Source organism: Alligator sinensis, unplaced genomic scaffold (assembly GCF_000455745.1).
Source record: "Alligator sinensis unplaced genomic scaffold, ASM45574v1 scaffold349_1, whole genome shotgun sequence".
NCBI classification, from domain to species: domain Eukaryota; kingdom Metazoa; phylum Chordata; order Crocodylia; family Alligatoridae; genus Alligator; species Alligator sinensis.
In genome coordinates this window covers 2,253,581-2,270,764 of record NW_005841856.1, presented here as the reverse complement: position 1 = coordinate 2,270,764, position 17,184 = coordinate 2,253,581, and the positions used below count along the sequence as shown (strand labels likewise).

At 41.0% G+C, this 17,184-nt stretch overlaps 1 long non-coding RNA gene across 1 annotated transcript in view; it reads right to left on the bottom strand.

The window, feature by feature from the left end:
• The window catches only part of LOC102371003, an 81,730-nt gene extending 64,768 nt beyond the window's left edge, over positions 1–16,962 (bottom strand). Inside the window, exons 1-2 of the long non-coding RNA XR_322971.1 lie at positions 16,799–16,962; positions 14,761–14,854 (exon numbers count right to left, since the gene is read on the bottom strand). This is a non-coding gene — a long non-coding RNA (uncharacterized LOC102371003). The remainder of the gene's footprint in view (positions 1–14,760; positions 14,855–16,798) is intronic.
• Between the last annotated feature and the right edge of the window lie 222 nt (positions 16,963–17,184).

Here is a 17,184-nt window from a genome sequence, read left to right as displayed (position 1 = left end):
TGGGGGGGGGGGGGGGGGAAGAGGGGAGAATGGTAAACACACACCACTTTAGTCTGGGCTAATGTGGACATTGGGGGCAGCAGGGGAGGGGGATGGGGAAAGAGACTGTGCAAACACGGTCTGGAATAAAACAAAATAATACAGCACAAAAGCAGCATTAGCCAAGGAAGCAGTCAGGGTTGAGAGAGAGTTCTACCCAGAGTTAAAACCAAAATGGCCAGGAATTGTTTTGTGAAGGGGTGGGCTAAAGGCAGTGGGATTAATACAATGGGATACCCACGTTTAGACTCCCAAAGTAATGGGCAAAATTGCAGCTTTCCCTGCAGTCCTAAATGCCAGCACTCTCTGGAGTTTAAGTCAAACCCCTGCTCTCAGTGTTTCCCATTATCAAGCTCTGTGAAGCTGAATGCTAAAGCTTACTGACTTTTGGCTTCTGTGGCCATATTTTGAGGCACCCAACTCCCCATGTACTATATGGCAAGCCTAAACACTTAACAGTTCTGCATTCTTTTCCAGGGGCCCAGTGCCTGAAGTCTTCAGCAATTAGTTTTAGGGACTCAAAAACCTAGACCTAAATCCAGTATAAAGTTAGCTTTTTTGATTCTTCTCTACTACTAATAAAAAGACAGTAGTAAACTCAAAGGCATCCAATTTCTCTCCTCCATTGGCAGGCCCCACCAAACCTCTGTGGAGATGCTCTTTCTAGTTCTGAAGATACTTAGGCAATAGGCATGTTCCTCCTCTGGGACAGCTTACTTATGCAGACCTTACTACGTGAATATACTGTTTGCAGATTTAGCTGCATTAATTTAGATAAGTCTCAGATACCAGATATGTATTCAGGCAAGTTAAATTTTTGAATAGGGAAAAATTTAAGCCATATGCAATCTGAAAAGATGAACTCACTGTACAGAGTGATTCTCTATTAAATGAACTACAGGTAGTGAATTCATAATCCTTGCAAAGCAGCTTGTAATCAAAATTGCATCAAAATGTGTTAACATGGCCTTTTGGCCAAAAATTAGAGAAATGGGCAGATTAGGTAACCTCTTTAGCTCTTGATAGGCCAACAGACAGATATTCTGTTACTCCTGACAAAAAAGGAAAGCCCAGCAAACCCAAAACTTGCTAGTATAACATTTATCTGCTTACAAATCCAAATTTTAAAAAATGGTTACAGGTATACAAAAATAACTAAACTGTTTTCCTAAAGGAAAATATGTAGGAGAAACCCAATAACAAATGCATACCAGAATGAACACACTGAAAATCCATTAAAGACAAAAATATCCAATTACCTATGGGTGCCTACTTCTCACAAGACAAATCACTCCCTCTCCAATCTCCAAGTTCTAATCCTCAGAAGGAATTTACAAAACACTGTTTGTAGATGAGGCTACAAACTTCACCTCCTAAATCTACTGGATACTCAAAATCATGGATGTAATATAGACACTGGATTTATAACACAACCTGCCTGACACCTGATTCACCAGGTACCAGCGTGAAGCTGACCATTTGTATTCCTTCACATATTCCATCCCCCACTTCCTCTCCTATCTCTACCCATTGTCTTCCAAACTTCCACCCATTTCCATTTTTAAAGACATCTTGTCACCTTGTGATCGCTGGGTCTCGAACACCCGGTCACGTGCAGCCTCAGTCTGAGCAACGGGAGTTGCATGCCTTGCAGACTCCTGTAAATTGCTGAATAGATGTTCACTTCTTGAGTAGTCTTCCTCTGTCTCACCTGCCATGACTTTGAATCAACCCCCACACTGGGAGTTGACTACCCAGGGTCCTTCTGTGGCACGCAGTCTGCCTGGTGGTCACTTGCAGGGCTCCGCCACCCCTACACCCCAACCTTACGCCACTTCGATGGATCGCTCAGTCTTCTTGACCACGTCCCCCTTCTCACATAGCTGGGGAGCCTCTCAAGTTCCTTCCCGTCCTGGATATCAGCTCCTGAGGTCAATTTGCTTACCCCGTCATGGGTTATCTGTGTTTGGAGGTTCCGGGCTTGGAGCCTGTACTCGCCTAGAGTGGACTGCTGCCCTTAGGACTGGATCCCAAGGCGATGCCCTACAGGCCCTGCACCAATTATTCTATTTTATGTAGGCCCCTCCTCTCTCTCAACCCCTTCATACAGGGAAACTCAAAAGAAAAACACAAAAGAGAAAAACACAAAACAACACATTTACTATATTGCTGTGAATCTGGGTAGCCCCCTTCCTTGGTTCCTTACATCAGGGTACTGGGTGCCTAGTCCCCTACGGTCTACCTGGGGAATGACCCCTGCTCAGAGCCATGTACCCGTGGTTGCCTGCTTGGGTCGTCCTTTCCCCCTTTTCTGCTCCTTCCACGAGCCTAGTGCTGCCCCACTTCTCGCCCTTCTGGAGCGTCCCAATCCAGGTGCCTAGTGGTTCCTCTGCGTATGACTGGCTACTTTCTGTGTTCAGGGTAGGTGCCCCACTTCTCCGTAGCCCTTCCTGCTGCTCCTGCTGGGACTTTCCCAATGGGGAAAATTCCTCCTCCTCCCAATTGTTCCCAATACTCCCACCTGCTATGGTTTGGGTCTTTGCGTGCCCTCCTCTGCTTCCGCTGTTGCTGCTGCCTTCACAGAGTGCAGGGGCTGGTTCAGGCTCGCCTCCAGCACTGGTGATCCACTCCCAGCCACTGCTGCCAAGACCAGTGCCAGGAGCTTCTTCTGGCTCCTCATCCAGTGCTCCTTCCTCCCTGAGGGATTCCCAGAGTGGGTCCTGTGGCCATGCACTCCTTGGAGTACTTTCTCCTTCCTCCCTGAGACTCCCCCGCTGTCAGCCATTTTTATCTCTGCCGGCCGGTGATATTGGCCAGCCTCAGCTTGATAAAGACGAAGCTAATAAGCTGCGTGGCCTTCTCTCCCTGTTCCTGCTGCGACGTGGCTCCTGCTGTGGGCGAGTAGTTTTTTCTTGTTTAACTTTTGTTTCTTCTCCCTCCTGTTTATTCTGTTCCCTGTAACTTTCCTTTCTTATTCTGGGTCCTTCCCCCCCCCGTTCTCTCCTGGGACACACACTTTTAGCTTTTTTTCTACCTCAGAGAACTCAGAACAGCAGCAAACTCTCTATATGCCTGAAGTAGGGTGTTTGTGTCCAAAAGCTTGCAAATAACTTTTTTCCAACTATTTAGTTGGTCTAATAAAAGATATCACATCTATCCAAATAATCTTGCCTAAACTATATAAAAATATAAAATACAAAAAAGCACATATTGTCTTCTAAGCAGGTATGAAGCTAATTACAATGGATAGAAGATGAAACACTGGTATGAAATGTTTACAAGTGTATAAATCATTAAAAGACCCATAATTCAGGGCTCTACTATACATGCATAGCAGAAGGAGCAAATTTGGGGACAGGAATCAGATCTCAATTATGCCCTTTCTACATGCCAATGCAAGCGGAGCCTGGGATCCTAATCTGGGCTCCGCCTGCACCAGCAACTTGAAAGCTGCCTTACTGAAGTTCCAGGGCTCTGGCCAGGGACCTCACCCAGGTCAACAATCAGCTGATTGTTGGTGTCGTCCAGGGCTGGGGACCAACACTTAGCTGATTATATGTAGAATATTTTTATGGCTGGTTTGACATTTTGTGGTGTCTTAAATTGGGTGCATGAATAGCATGTCAAGATTAGCGCTTTTATCATGGCAGAAGTGTAGCATGTAGAAGGAACTTCAATATTATATATAACAGGCCAAGAACCAGAATTTCTGAAATGTTTAGCATTCAACAGGTCTGTTAGGCATCTAAGCAAAGTGGGACTACTAAACAGTTCTAAGAGTCTGGCTCCATACGCAATTAAAAAGTGAAATTTTGTAATAAGCATTTTTCAATTAAGTCTCTCCTTTTGCTAAATGATGACAAATTGTTTCCTTCAATGAACTATAACGAACAGCTTCTTGGAAAATGTTAGACCTGCTTTCTACAATGACCCAGGCAGGAAGTCTACAGTTTGAAATTATTTTGTGTAATTTTAAGAACGTTATTTCATACAAGGAATGATCACTTGATATTTGCTTTGCATGGGAGCCAAAGGTTTATTATTAGTAGTATTTATTACCATATAGGTAGATGGAAAATTTAGTTAGGCTGCCAAACATACGAGATGCAATTTTCCTATTGGCTAGAAGAGCCTGGAAAACACATGCAACTTCTTTCTGTGCTGCCACTTTGTGTAATTAGTCTGAAAACAGAGCTGAATTGAGAACTGATGTAGAAAACTGTTGGTAGTTAAGAAGATGACTAAGCTCTGGGTCTTGTGGCTGATTTGTGGCGCTATGCACCACTTTGGATTTCCCAAGTAGAACAACTGATTTTTGACCTTCTCTGTTGGTCTCCTGGGAAACCCAGTCTAAATCTCATGAGTTTTGGGTTTCAAGCTGCAGGCTCACTGAGAAGGATTTCATACAGTATCTCAAAGAAAAAGTAAAAAAAAGAAAGCAAAGCCATGACAATAAAATACTAAACAATAATCTGTTCTCTTGTCTTTTCACTTAATTTAAAATGTGTTGTTGTTTGAAATAAATCAGAAAAACAGCACAACAATGCAAGATTTACAGATGAGGAAGTAAAAAAAAAAAAAAAAAAAAAAAAAAAAAAAAACACAAACCCCAGAGAGAACGAGCAATGGGTTAGAGCCTGAAGTACTTTAGTTCACTTTTACTGAAGCAAAATGCCAATTTCTGACAATTGTTTTGCATGAGTAAGGATCAAAAAATGACTGGGATTTGGCTCAACATCATGGCAATAGGTAGCCTGCCATGCTAGCTAATTGTATTTTGTACTGAAAAGTGCTTTCTTATAGCACAAATAGGACTGCATTAAATAAAATTGCTAACAATCAGAGTTGCATGCCCTAGGATGAACAGGGGAAATGTTAAGTTATCCTTGCCAATTCTGGATCATTTACAACATTTTTCCTGAATGCCTAGTCATGGAAGAAACTTCTACTGCTTTCATTCTGTGCCATGGCTTTATAATTTAGGTCACTATGAAAATAGAAAAGAACGTTTCCCTCAAGCCTACATGGATAGCGCACTGGGGTCTGATCCAAAGCCTACAGAATACAGTGGCTGTCCATCAAGTTGAAATCTGATCCAAAGCCTACAGAATACAGTGGCTGGCCATCAAGTTGAGGAGGGTTTAGAACTGTCCCTAGGACTATAAACAGCCTACCTGTTTTGGCCAAATGCATACTGCTGTAAGTCATTTCATCACTTATCTTTGCAGGGGCATTATAAGCAGATTTCCTATCAGAATCTGGGATGTTGCCTAGCATGCACAAAAATCAATTTTAGGGACAAATGTAAAAGGATTCCCCCCCCCCCCCCTGATCTATGCAAAGTGTTTACATTTTATTGTTGGGAGATCAGAGCTTTCAGGAATTGAGATTCCCTTTCCCCACCTCCAGAAAATAAGTCTATGTTCTGTTACTTCAGCCAAGAATCACGTACATATGGAACGAACAAGTAAAAGGAATCAAAGAAGAAAAGAAAGACAAATTCAAATCACTTAATACAGTAATGCTGTATTGTAAAAATTAGTCTGCAAATGTGCCTCACCACATCTATACAAGTATTGTAATAGGTACAGAGTCATTTTCAGTGGATATTAAACTAATAAAAAAAGAGTTGGGGGGGGACCTAAAAATATTCATAATTTTAGATCATACTCCGTGAATTGTTTCCAAGAGAGAGAAATGTTTTCAAATGAAATATTTTGTTTCAGAAATAGAGAAAACATTGAAAAATGTTTTTGTAAGCAAAACACTACCTGTTTTAAAGTGCCATTTTAAAAATTGACCTAAATAAAAAACCTACATAAACATATGGGTGTACAAAAGGTTTATACAACCTGAAAACAAAATAGCTTGTGTGAAAATAAATATTTCATGCTGACACACAAAAAAAGAAACTCCACAATTTCTGTTTCCATTCAGTGGAAATAAAAACTTTTTATTTTCACAGATATTATGACAAGCAAGCCAGACCCTGCTCCAAATACATATAGATATTTGTTGCACAGCTTCAGAAATGAGCACAATTCAGCCACATGTTAAAATTGGCGATAAAGTTCAAGATGGCTTAGTTCTATACTTCTGCAATTGAGTAACTTCATACCTTTTAATGGCATTCCTCCTTTACCTCTCTGCAAGTTGGAGTGACATTAGAACTCGTATATTTAGCTGCAACTTTATAAACCTAGCTTCAAGTACTATGCCAGCTATGGCAAATAAATATTGAGTAGGAACTTCTTCATACTGTAAAATTGTGCATTTTAGCTAAGAAAATGGTTTTTGTAGCAGCAGTACCATCTAGAGGCAAATGGCAGTACTTCCAAAAACCTGATTTTAATTTTTTTTTTAATTGAAAATGAAGAGCCCGAGATTCAGAAGATCAAATGCCATTTAGATTTATTCAGTCCTTGTTGAAGACTAGACGCGTAACTAAGATGCACCTATGCTGAAACTGAAAAATGTGCATAAGTTCACACAAGAAGTAACCGCATTGATATCCATTTAAATATATAATTATTGGTCTTACCATTAACATTAGTTTCCTTGTGGGGACAGCCCAAAGGTCCAATTTTCTGCAATGTTTTAAAATTTAAAATAATGTTCTTCACATTCCAGCTCTCGCAGCCGAAATAAAGCTTACAAAATGTGATGCTGGTGAAAACTTTAAGGAAGCAACATTCACTGTAAAGATCTTGGGGGAGAACTGTGGGAGCACAATTGTAGTTAGAAGCCTACCTGTTATTCATGCCATTGCATTATACTCATTCAAGGCAGATTTTCAATCCAGAGCACTCATCTTTCAGATGGGGACATAATATTACAATCATTTAGTCATTTCTGGTTCTCCTCTGCTATCATTAAGAGACAAGTTTTACCCTAGAAAACTCTTCAGTTAATTCACTATGAAACTAGAAGTAGTCAGCTCAAGCTGACAGGCCAGTCCCAAGTGCCACCTCAGTCCACCTTGGCACATACACACACAACACAGCGGTAGAAATATTTGACACACAATAAATCATAACAGTATATTTGGCAGTTCAGTTGTGTGTGGGGGGCTTTCTGTCCGTGTACACTTGGCTCTATAGTTTGTAGCGTTATAAAGTATTTTTGGTTCAATGGTACCAATCAAAATGAAAACTATCACCTCTATATCCTATTTATCACTCTTATTTTCTATAAATTCAAAATGCATCAGCATGACTCCAACAGGCTGTTCAGACAAATAGGTTCTTGTTCCAAATTACGGTGTATGTGACTTCCAACTGTGGAACAAAGAGCAGTTGATAACCTCTGTACAGAAAAAAAGTCCCTTATCCTTGCAACTTTGCTCAAAGTGTGAAAAGAGAAATATACTGGCATTGTATGAAACACTGGAGGATTCTTTTTTAAACAGACTAATTATGTTTACTCCATATGCCTCCATCTTCTAGTTAAGGACTGAGTCTGATTCTCCATTGCCTTCAAACCCATTTATTCTAACCCAACTATGAAAAAGAGTGGACAGTTGAAAGAGGCATGGGACTGTCACTCTAATAGATCTTTGAAGACAGTCATACCACAGTGAGTGTTGCAATTATTAAACCTAAACGAGACAAACTAGTGTCGGGGTTGTTTCTGTGTGTGATCCTGGAGGCAAGGTCCCCCAAAAAACAAAGCAGAAAAGTCCTAAAATGTCAGTGTTTTCCTCAGATATGTAGGCTGGGTACAGACTTCTGGGGAGGTTAGATCAAGTTAAAAATAGCCACCCTATCTAAGGTAAGTAGGGATGGGGTGGAGGGAATCAGGCATAGAGGGGGCAGGCAGTGTCTACAGAGATTGGGGAATTGGGCAGGGTCTGCAGGGAGGTTGCTGGGGTCCAGGAGATTTGGCAGAGTCAGGCAGGGCTTGCAGGGTCAACCGGAGGGCTGGGGGTGGGGGGGGGGGGGAAGAAATGACACCAGGGGCTATTTTTAGCCGCCCAATCTGGCCCGGTAAACTTATCTTCGCCTCCTCGGGCCGCCAGGACTGATTTCCTCAGCTTCCAGCATCAGCAAACAGTGGTCAAACTGGCACCGGGAATTTTTTTTGTCAGATGGGGGTTTGGTGGGGAGGGGAAGAGGCTGGAGGGGTTTAAAAAAAAAAAAAAAAATAGCCTAATGCCAGGGAGTGGGTAGGAAAAGCACAGCTCCAGGGCTGGGGCTGGGAGCTGGGCTTTCCCAGCCCTGAGGCTGCAATGGGAATTGTACAGAAGTTTGCAAAAGTTAGATCAGTCTAAAAATGCCCAACCTAACCTAAGTTAGACTACCTTGGAGGTAAAGTTAACTTAGATATGGTCAGCCATTTTTATACCAGTCTAACCTTCCTGGAATTTCTGTACAATTTGCAGTTACACTTGGACTCCTGGTGAGGTCCATCTAAGGTCTGCACCTGGGCAAACCAAGTTCAATTGGATGGCTATTTTTATTATGATCCAACCTCCCCCGCCCCCCAACATCTGTGTGGACCCATAGAATAGATAACACAGATTTAAAAAAAAACAAAACACAAAAAAAGCAAAAAAAGGAGCCAAAAGGAAACTATCAAAATTTCTGAGCTAACTTTTTTATGATTTGGGGGTTCTTATAGCATCTTGCGTGGCACAATAAGAGGGAAAAAAGCTGAGACGTCAAAGCCAAAATTTTCAAACGTTACATTTTCCACATTTTCCCAGCCAAAACCAGCACCCCTTTTTCAAACCATGCAGTTATTGTTTCTAATGCACAGATTTCCCATCAGATTCTGGAATGTTGCCTAGCATGCACAAAAATCAATTTTAGGCATAAATGTCTAAGGGAAGGAGTCAATGGAAACTGATGGAACCCATGTGCTTCTTCACCTTAGCACAAACACCCAGTGGCAACATGTAAGGGGTGCATGGGGGTGTACATGCACCCCATGAGAACACTGGTGCACCCCGTCAGCCAGCATTCGGGGGGGGGGGGGAAAAGAGATGCAGGCGAGCTCGCTGGTTCCCCTTCCCCAAGAGCACCAGCTGAGGAGTGCGCCAGGAGAAGAGGTCCCCTCACAGCCAATCTCATCAACCCAGAAGTGCCAGTGGTGTGCCACTACCAGCTTCAGGTCAGTAGGATTGACCACTGCAAAGGGAACCCCCTGGTTGCTGACTGTCTAGTCGGGGGGACCCCCCCCCCCCCCCCGACTCAGGAGGCACAAGTCACCCATGCATACACCTAAATATCTGACATGACAAGACATCATAATGGTTCCTTTGGAGGATCAGGTGAACTTCTATAGTATATCCCAGAGCTGGCACTGTTACAGTGCACCAACAGTAATTACACAGCAAAGATTTTATTCTTGTGTCTTTTTGTTTCACAATTTGGTCCCTATTTGATTCCACTGGTTATACATAGATAAGTACATTGCTGTTATTTTCATTAATCTTTTTCTTTTCTTTAAGTACACTGTTGTCCCTTGACTTTTCAGGGCTTTGAGTTTCAGATAAATGGTGCTACTAGAAATAGTCTGACCTTGCCAATCACCACTTTTGTTTTTGGATAATGCATGGCACCTTCCAACTCCCATTTATGGTTCATCTTTGAAAAGCCCCATGAAAGACATTTTCCTTGAAACTTTTGTCTTTTACTCCTCAAGTTCAACATGCAGCAAATGTGTAATGTTCTAGGACAATTTAGTACTGTATCTGTCTATATTAGAGTACTATATTTCTATAAATATAGTGATGACATGCCTGAAACTATGCATAAAAATGTTTTCTCTAAAATAATAGCAACATTGAATATTTTATTTATTTAGTTTGGGTACAATAAGGGATTTCTGCATTTTTATTTTACAAGTAGCTGAAAGGAGATGTTTAGTATTTGGGGTTCAGTTTGATTTCCAGTTCAGCAAAACTGAAACTGAAGAAAACCTACCTGCAGCTTTCAAGTTCACTTGATTTGAAATGAAGGCAGTTCACTGAACTGCCTCTTGCCTGAGTAAGAACAGAGAAAGAGGCAGGCAAGAAGATATAGATATGTAGGCATATTCTCTTACACTAAAACAGGACCTGTATAGAATCTAATTACTATTACGGAAATGACTAAGTGAATGAGAACATGTAGTGTCAATACAGGGCACCAGAAACTATGCTATTTATTTCTGCTTATTGACAGAGGGGAGGAAGCTTGCTGCAGATACTTCTCTCTGGTGGAAACTAGCACCCTGCCTTCTTCTGAAACAGAGCCAGGAAGACACTTTCATTCCTACCACTGTTTTTCCTTCACTAAGAGCAGCTTTCAATTACCTGAAGTGGCGGGGGAAGGGTGTCAAAAGAGGATGGAGCTGGACTATTCTCAGTGGTGACAGATGACAGAACAAGGAACAATGATCTCAAGTTGCAGCAAGGGAAGTTTAGGTTAGATATTAGGAAGAACTGTCTCACTAGGAGAGTAGTAAAACACTGGAAGAAGTAGAATCTCCATCCTTGGAGGTTTTCAAAACCTGGCTAGAAAAAGCTTTGGCTGGGATGATGTAGTTAGTGACAGGTCTGCTTTGAGCAGGGGGCTGAACTAGATGACCTCCTGAGGTCCTTTGCAACCCTAACTTCCTATGACTCTATCTATAGTCCAGAACTTACTAGGCCACGGGTATTAAACATCCGAGGACTTTTGTCCCAGCTCTTGCCACAGTGTGAGGGCTGTCTGTGGCAGCAGACAACACAACAGCAAGAGCCAGGTCTTTGACCACAGTGTTGGGACTTTTGGCGGTAGTCCTGCTGGGGCTGCTGACAAGACAGCTAGGGTATGGCTTGGAGGCATCTGGAAAGAGGGAATGCAACCCTATAATTGATTTGAGTTTGATACCTCTGTATTAGCTATTAATTTTTTTACACAATAGCTTATTTCCAATGGCTAATTCAGTTCTGAGTACCAAAATTAGTATTTCCTACATTTTAATATGAATCTTTTGTGACTGAGCATAAGAATATCCCATCATCACCAGAAAGTCCCCACCTAAAAGTTACTGGCCAGTTAATAACTAACTTTTGCAATTATGTCTCCTGCTGGAGAAGATGGCAAGTAAGCAGAAGGACATATTACCATTTGCAAGTAAAGGTAAAAAAAGACCCAGCCCCCCATCTAAAACCAGTAAGTATCGGAAACTTATGATAAGAGCTTAAAAATAAATAAATAAATGAAGCATGGAATACAATTAATGACATTTATTGTGAAGGTTTCCAGAAACAGTTGGAGTCAAACATATGTCCCCCTTTTAAAAAAGCCACATCTAAAAGGAAAAAGACATGGGAAAGACAATAGTGTGAAAATATGTAAGGAGGGCAAGGTGATGATTGTTCTGGCCACCAGGGTATTCCCAATGTTCAGGTTGCATTAAGTGTGAGCTTTAACCACAGTTATTTATACTTGTCAGAATGAGTCAGCTGATGTCCCTCAGGCATCACAGCAGATACGGGGCTTCAAGAGGAGCTTTACAGTAGAGAGCATACTAATTGTACATGAAAGCTTAGGAAGGATGTTTAACGCAGAAGGTGGGGTGACAAAAGACTTAGGCATCCCTCTGAGAACAAGTAACTGACAAAGATCGCTTGATCAGACTGTTATCACCGGGCTGTCCACAAAGAGTACTGTAAATACATGACAACTACAGCTTGTTTGCACATACAGGGTTATGGGTTCCTCTCCCTCTCCCTACCTCAATCCCCAGTTAAAATTTAAAACGTCTTTGTAAATTACATAAACCAATCCAGGAAAAAAAAGAAAGAGCAAGGCTTGTGGCTAGTTATGGGTATTAAATGGTGGATAAGGACAAAAAGTATTGTTTATTGGTAACAAACAAAATGAAAACGTTTACCACTGGCAAGGCAGAAATACTCATTCATCTGTGTCAACTTTAAGAAGAGTTTAGTGAAGACACTTAAAAGTGAATTGTTATTACTGCTTAAAAATCAACTCCTTTGAGTGAAATGAAACAAGATTTAGACGCAAATTTTGAGTGTTCCTTAAGCCAAACCACCACTTCGAGTATCTTCATGATAAAGGCAATCTATTAACTCTAAATTACAGCAAAATTAGACTAAATGCAATACTTTTGAGTAATACTACTTAAATTTCCCACTGCTACTCTTCTCTTTGGTAAACAATGTGACAGGATCACCAATCATTTCCTGAACAGCATTTTTTCAAGGGTAAACAAAGACATTTAGAGATGACCCTTCTTAACTCAATGGAGTTAAATGAAAGTTATAACATGACCTCTATCAAATGGGAGTGTGGAATAAACACAGTCTGAGTACACACAGATATAAATACATATACAGAAGTCTGCTTAGTGATTTGGATTATGGGCTTGTGGAAGGGAATAAGGTTTACAGAGACTTCACTCCTGCATACCTAAGCTAAGGTTTCATGACTGGATCTTTGAGAACAAGAAAGGAGATGAGAAGCCGAGTAATAGTGATTTGATCCTTAAAACAGTGACAATTAAAATTATCCAGTTCAAGATGAAAGAATTGCAACTCAAACTTGTATATACACGTTTATTCCACATGTATATACACACACACACGCATACGTGTGTGTAGGTACGTGTGTACACACACACCCACACACAAAACTGCAGTGTGTGTGTGTGTGTGTGTGTGTGTGTGTGGGGGGGGGTGGGGGGGGGGCATGCATGCATGAGCGCGTAGAGTTTTTAATGTGTTCACTCGCCCACTTTGCATGCAGCACTATATTTGTATAATTTCAGTGGGATAAAATTAATAGGAAATGCAGTAGCTTCTCTTTTATCATATAAACAAATTGTAGTAATTATGGACTGTAGTGGAAGTTTATCACTGTATGCTGATGCTAGAAATAAGGACCCTGTGAGCTAGGAAAGATTTATTTATTTACTTAGCAATCTACAGTTTCTTCGTTCCTTTCAGGGAAAAATGATCAAACAAGTGTCAAAACAGAACTGCAACATAAATGCCTGAAGTGGTTAATAAGAGTATATCCACATGACCAACTTATAAGGAGAGGTCACATACAACACTAAAAATACCGGTCCAAGTAGCCACTACCAGAATTTCATTTTAATCATCAACAATGTTTCATCAAAAGCTCTGGTTTGAAAAAGTGATTACTAGGGTTACAATTAGTAGATCTGATGCTGACATTCTCTTTTGGTGATATGGTTGTCTTCTATGGGACCTGATCTATAGCCTTTGGGGCTACAGATCAGGTCCCATAGATATTAGACATTCAAAAAGCCTGAGCCTGAATTGATTCAATCTTTGCAGCTTATTCTAAACCTGGCTAGGCTAAATCAGTTTTATAACCAGACAGACATCCCAGAAATTCAGGCACATGCCTGCAGTGGCTCAGGCAAGAAGCCGGGGGGTGCTAAAGCAGCCCTCCATTCCTTCCACATCAGGAAGCTGAGGCGGGTGTGGACAGGCTTCTGCAGGACACTATGATTAGCTCAGCAGAGAATTGATAACAGTGTTTATCACCCAATTAAGAAAACAAGAGGGACATTACCTGCTACTCGCTGATTCTGCATAGATCATACCTAGCATGTGGTCTGCTAGCTAATACAGAGACATGTCTCAGCAAGGCAGAGGGGAGGGGGGAATTCCTGCTTAGCAGGAAGTGGTGAGGGGGAGAAGGGAAGCAGCCCACAGTCTGTTAGGGGAAGAAGCCAGGGAGCAGAAGAGAGGGGCCAGCTCTGCTGTGGAGCAGAGCGCCTCACCCAGCCCAGAGAGCATGCCAGAATGCTGTGGGAGTCTGGTTTATCTTAAACCAGCAAGGGGTCTGGGACAGACATTGCATAAACCCATTTGAGCCAAATCAGTTACGTCTGATACTACATTCGACCAGGTTTTTCTCAAACCGGTTTCAGCCATTTTCAAACCAGTTTATGTGCACTGAACATCTGTTCTGTTACAGGTTTAAACCAGTTTCTGATCACTTAAAACTGGCTTACGTGTGTAATGTCTGTCCTTTGAAGCCAAGCATCTTTTCAATATTTTCTAAAGTTTCTGGTTCAAACCCTCAGTAGCAAAACTCATTTTACACTCATTCTGTGTAAATGAATTTATGTTAACAGTATGTAACCAGCAGAATGGATTACATAATAACTGCATAGTTCTTAAAATGGATTATTTTTTCCCCTATTAATGTCCCTCTTTTATTGCTGCTTTGAATCTAGTTAGCAATAGTTGCAAAGAAGTCAAAACAGCACAGAGTGAAGTTAAGTATTACAGTCATGTTGGATAGCACATATTCTATGATACATAACTGTAAAAAGAATCAGAGGCAACACTCCTAATTCAAAACATAAATATTCTATGGAGAGATTATAAAAGGTCTAATTAAGCCAGGAATTTAATGTTTGTTTAATTAAGATACTGCAGAGATACTTTTGAAAAGCATGATAAATTACACAAATCCAATATGACTGCAGTTACAGATGAGAACTACCTTACTATTCAAATCCTTTATAAGAAGCCAGCATATATGGAAAATATGTAGACTTAAAAAAAAACCAAACAGTTTAAAGTCACTGGTACTTCAGTTTAATGCAAACATGATGGACAAAGTTACCAAAAAGGAAACCAAGAGACTTTAAAACATACAGAATATATCTTTTTATCATGAGAAGTTAACTAGTCAGAGTTTAGTTTAACTATTGTGTGGAGTGATATAGAAGAGAGTAAAATACCTGTGTTTACTAGGTATTCATCCTTCTTATCCATGAAACTCGCCATTCATTCCAGCAGCTGAGTGAGCAGATCCTTATTCGTATGCTGCAGTATCTGCATATCAAGGACCAAAAAGTTAACTTCATTGCAGGTTTTGGATTTGGTACTGTTTACAAAATTAACTTAGCACCTTTCCTTTGCCTTCAGCATGCCCCTGGTAATTTATTCACCATGCAGATAAGGAGTGGATTGAGATTCCATTGATCGCTACATTTAAAATTTGTCATTTATTAGTTTGAGTTCCTGGTTTAACTAACTTCAAGACCTAATATCCAGAGTTACTTAAAATAATAAAATATAGTTCACAATAATCTTATGAGAGTCTCAATAGATGCTAGAAATACACTAGGCTCCTTAGATTCATGTTTGCCAGAGGCTGCCTGCAAGGGTTGACAAAGTGAATCTCACTTCTCGAGCCTATTTCCCCTTGATACATTCACATTCCCATTAGTGTCAAAAGGGGTTATTGGGCATACTGGAGTGACATAATATGCCCACTGGGCTCTTAACAGTGTTTTATTATAATAGAATCTGGATTACAAGAATTGGTTCTTAACACATACTAGAGACTTCTAGGGACAAAATGTTGTAGCCTAAGTACCTACTTTGAGGTCACACACGCACACGCACGCGCGCACACACACACACACACACACACACACACACACACACACACACACACACACACACACACACACACACACACACACACAGGTAAAGCACTCGTAAGACACATTTAGATTTACACAAAAAAGTGGCACATTGCAAAAATCTAGGGGTAAATGAGCACACATGTATTTTATAATCAATATTTAGGAGTTCTCTAAACCTACAGTTTTAGGCTCAAAAGTACTAACAATATTTTTCTAGGCTTTAGTTTTGTTGAAGTTTAATACATTTGGTTTGAAGTGAGCTGGTTTAGATATAGCAGCCACCAAGCAAAGTTCTGAAGTGAATAAAGTTTTTCTTTCTTATTATCGTAATTTCAGAAGAAGTTGCCAATACTTCAAGGTCCTGTGTACTACTGCCACTCATGGCAGAAGCCTGCTCTGTAGCACCTCTAGTTGTGACTAGGAAGAGACAGCCACGGTCCTTTACCAAATGCAGATTAGATTAATTCTCTTTCCTTACTGACCAACAAGTTGTAGAGCCTTGACTTCATATTCCCTTTATTTTCAATAAAAGGAACATCAATCCCACGCATCAACCTCTTACACTAACATTATACAGAAATATTTGGTAGGTTTTTATTGTGCATCTAAAAGCTCTAACTCATGCATACTTAGAAATGCAAATATACATTAAGAAACCCAACCACAAAATTATCTTTGCATCCATGTTTGATAATGCAGATTAAAGTTTATAAAGGCACCGGCCTGTTTTTTTTAACTAGAAATGTGTTGTTGCGGGAGAAGTGGGGATGGAAAGAGATGGCAAGATATTTACTTGCAGTCTCAGGCACACATTTACCCAAAAGGAATATCCTATCAAGGCCAACAAGTTCCTAATGGTTTGTAGAGTCCTCCCAAAAAGGTTTGTGACTGAGAAGCACTCCACAGAGTTAGTACTCAGGATTTAGAAGATGAATATGTTCTAAACGTCTTCTTCTCATCTCGTCCTGCCCTGCCCTGCCCTGCCCTGCCCCATCCCACCTCCTCCCAGAATATCTCTCAAAAGGCTCAATAGCTCCTCTCATGTGGCCACATAAGGCAGAGAAATATTTTTATCCCTCAGGACTACTTTGCTCCATGTAATCTAGGCCCACCACTCTTGAAGTAACAAGCATTTTAAGATTATGCCCTGAAGTCCAGAGAATTGCATGCCCAGTTTTGCAACTCCCCAGCCTGACCCCTTTGCCTCCATGATTCTAACTTCTGCAGAGCATGCTTGATAAAGGACTCCTAATCTCCCCAGAGTTTCACTCCCACCCAAAGAACATTGTTAAGCAGCAGAAAACCCTCCTTCTATTCCTCACCACTTTCCTGGGCTTCTTCCTACCTTTTTGTTTTCACAGTCTTTGTTCCCATGCTCTTTTCACAGCTTCCCTCTGTCTGTACCTCTGAAGTCTCTGTACCCTAATCTGACTAGGCTGCAATCATTTGTAGCAGCTGTTTCTAACTGATTGCTTGGTCACAGCTGGGGAAGTAGTTACACTGTTTATTCCTTCGGGGAACAACTTCATTCCAGGATAAACTGCATAATAGCAAGGACAGAGAGGGAGAAAGGTAAGACTTCACTGCAGTTTCACATAATGCAGTCTCCCAGGCTTGGTAGGCTCTGAACTTTGCTAGCTTTCAGCATCCATCCCCAGTACATCACACTGACTTCCCTCTAGTAACCTCAGATAGAGCACAGACGTAGACTGGATTACAATAACACCTCTC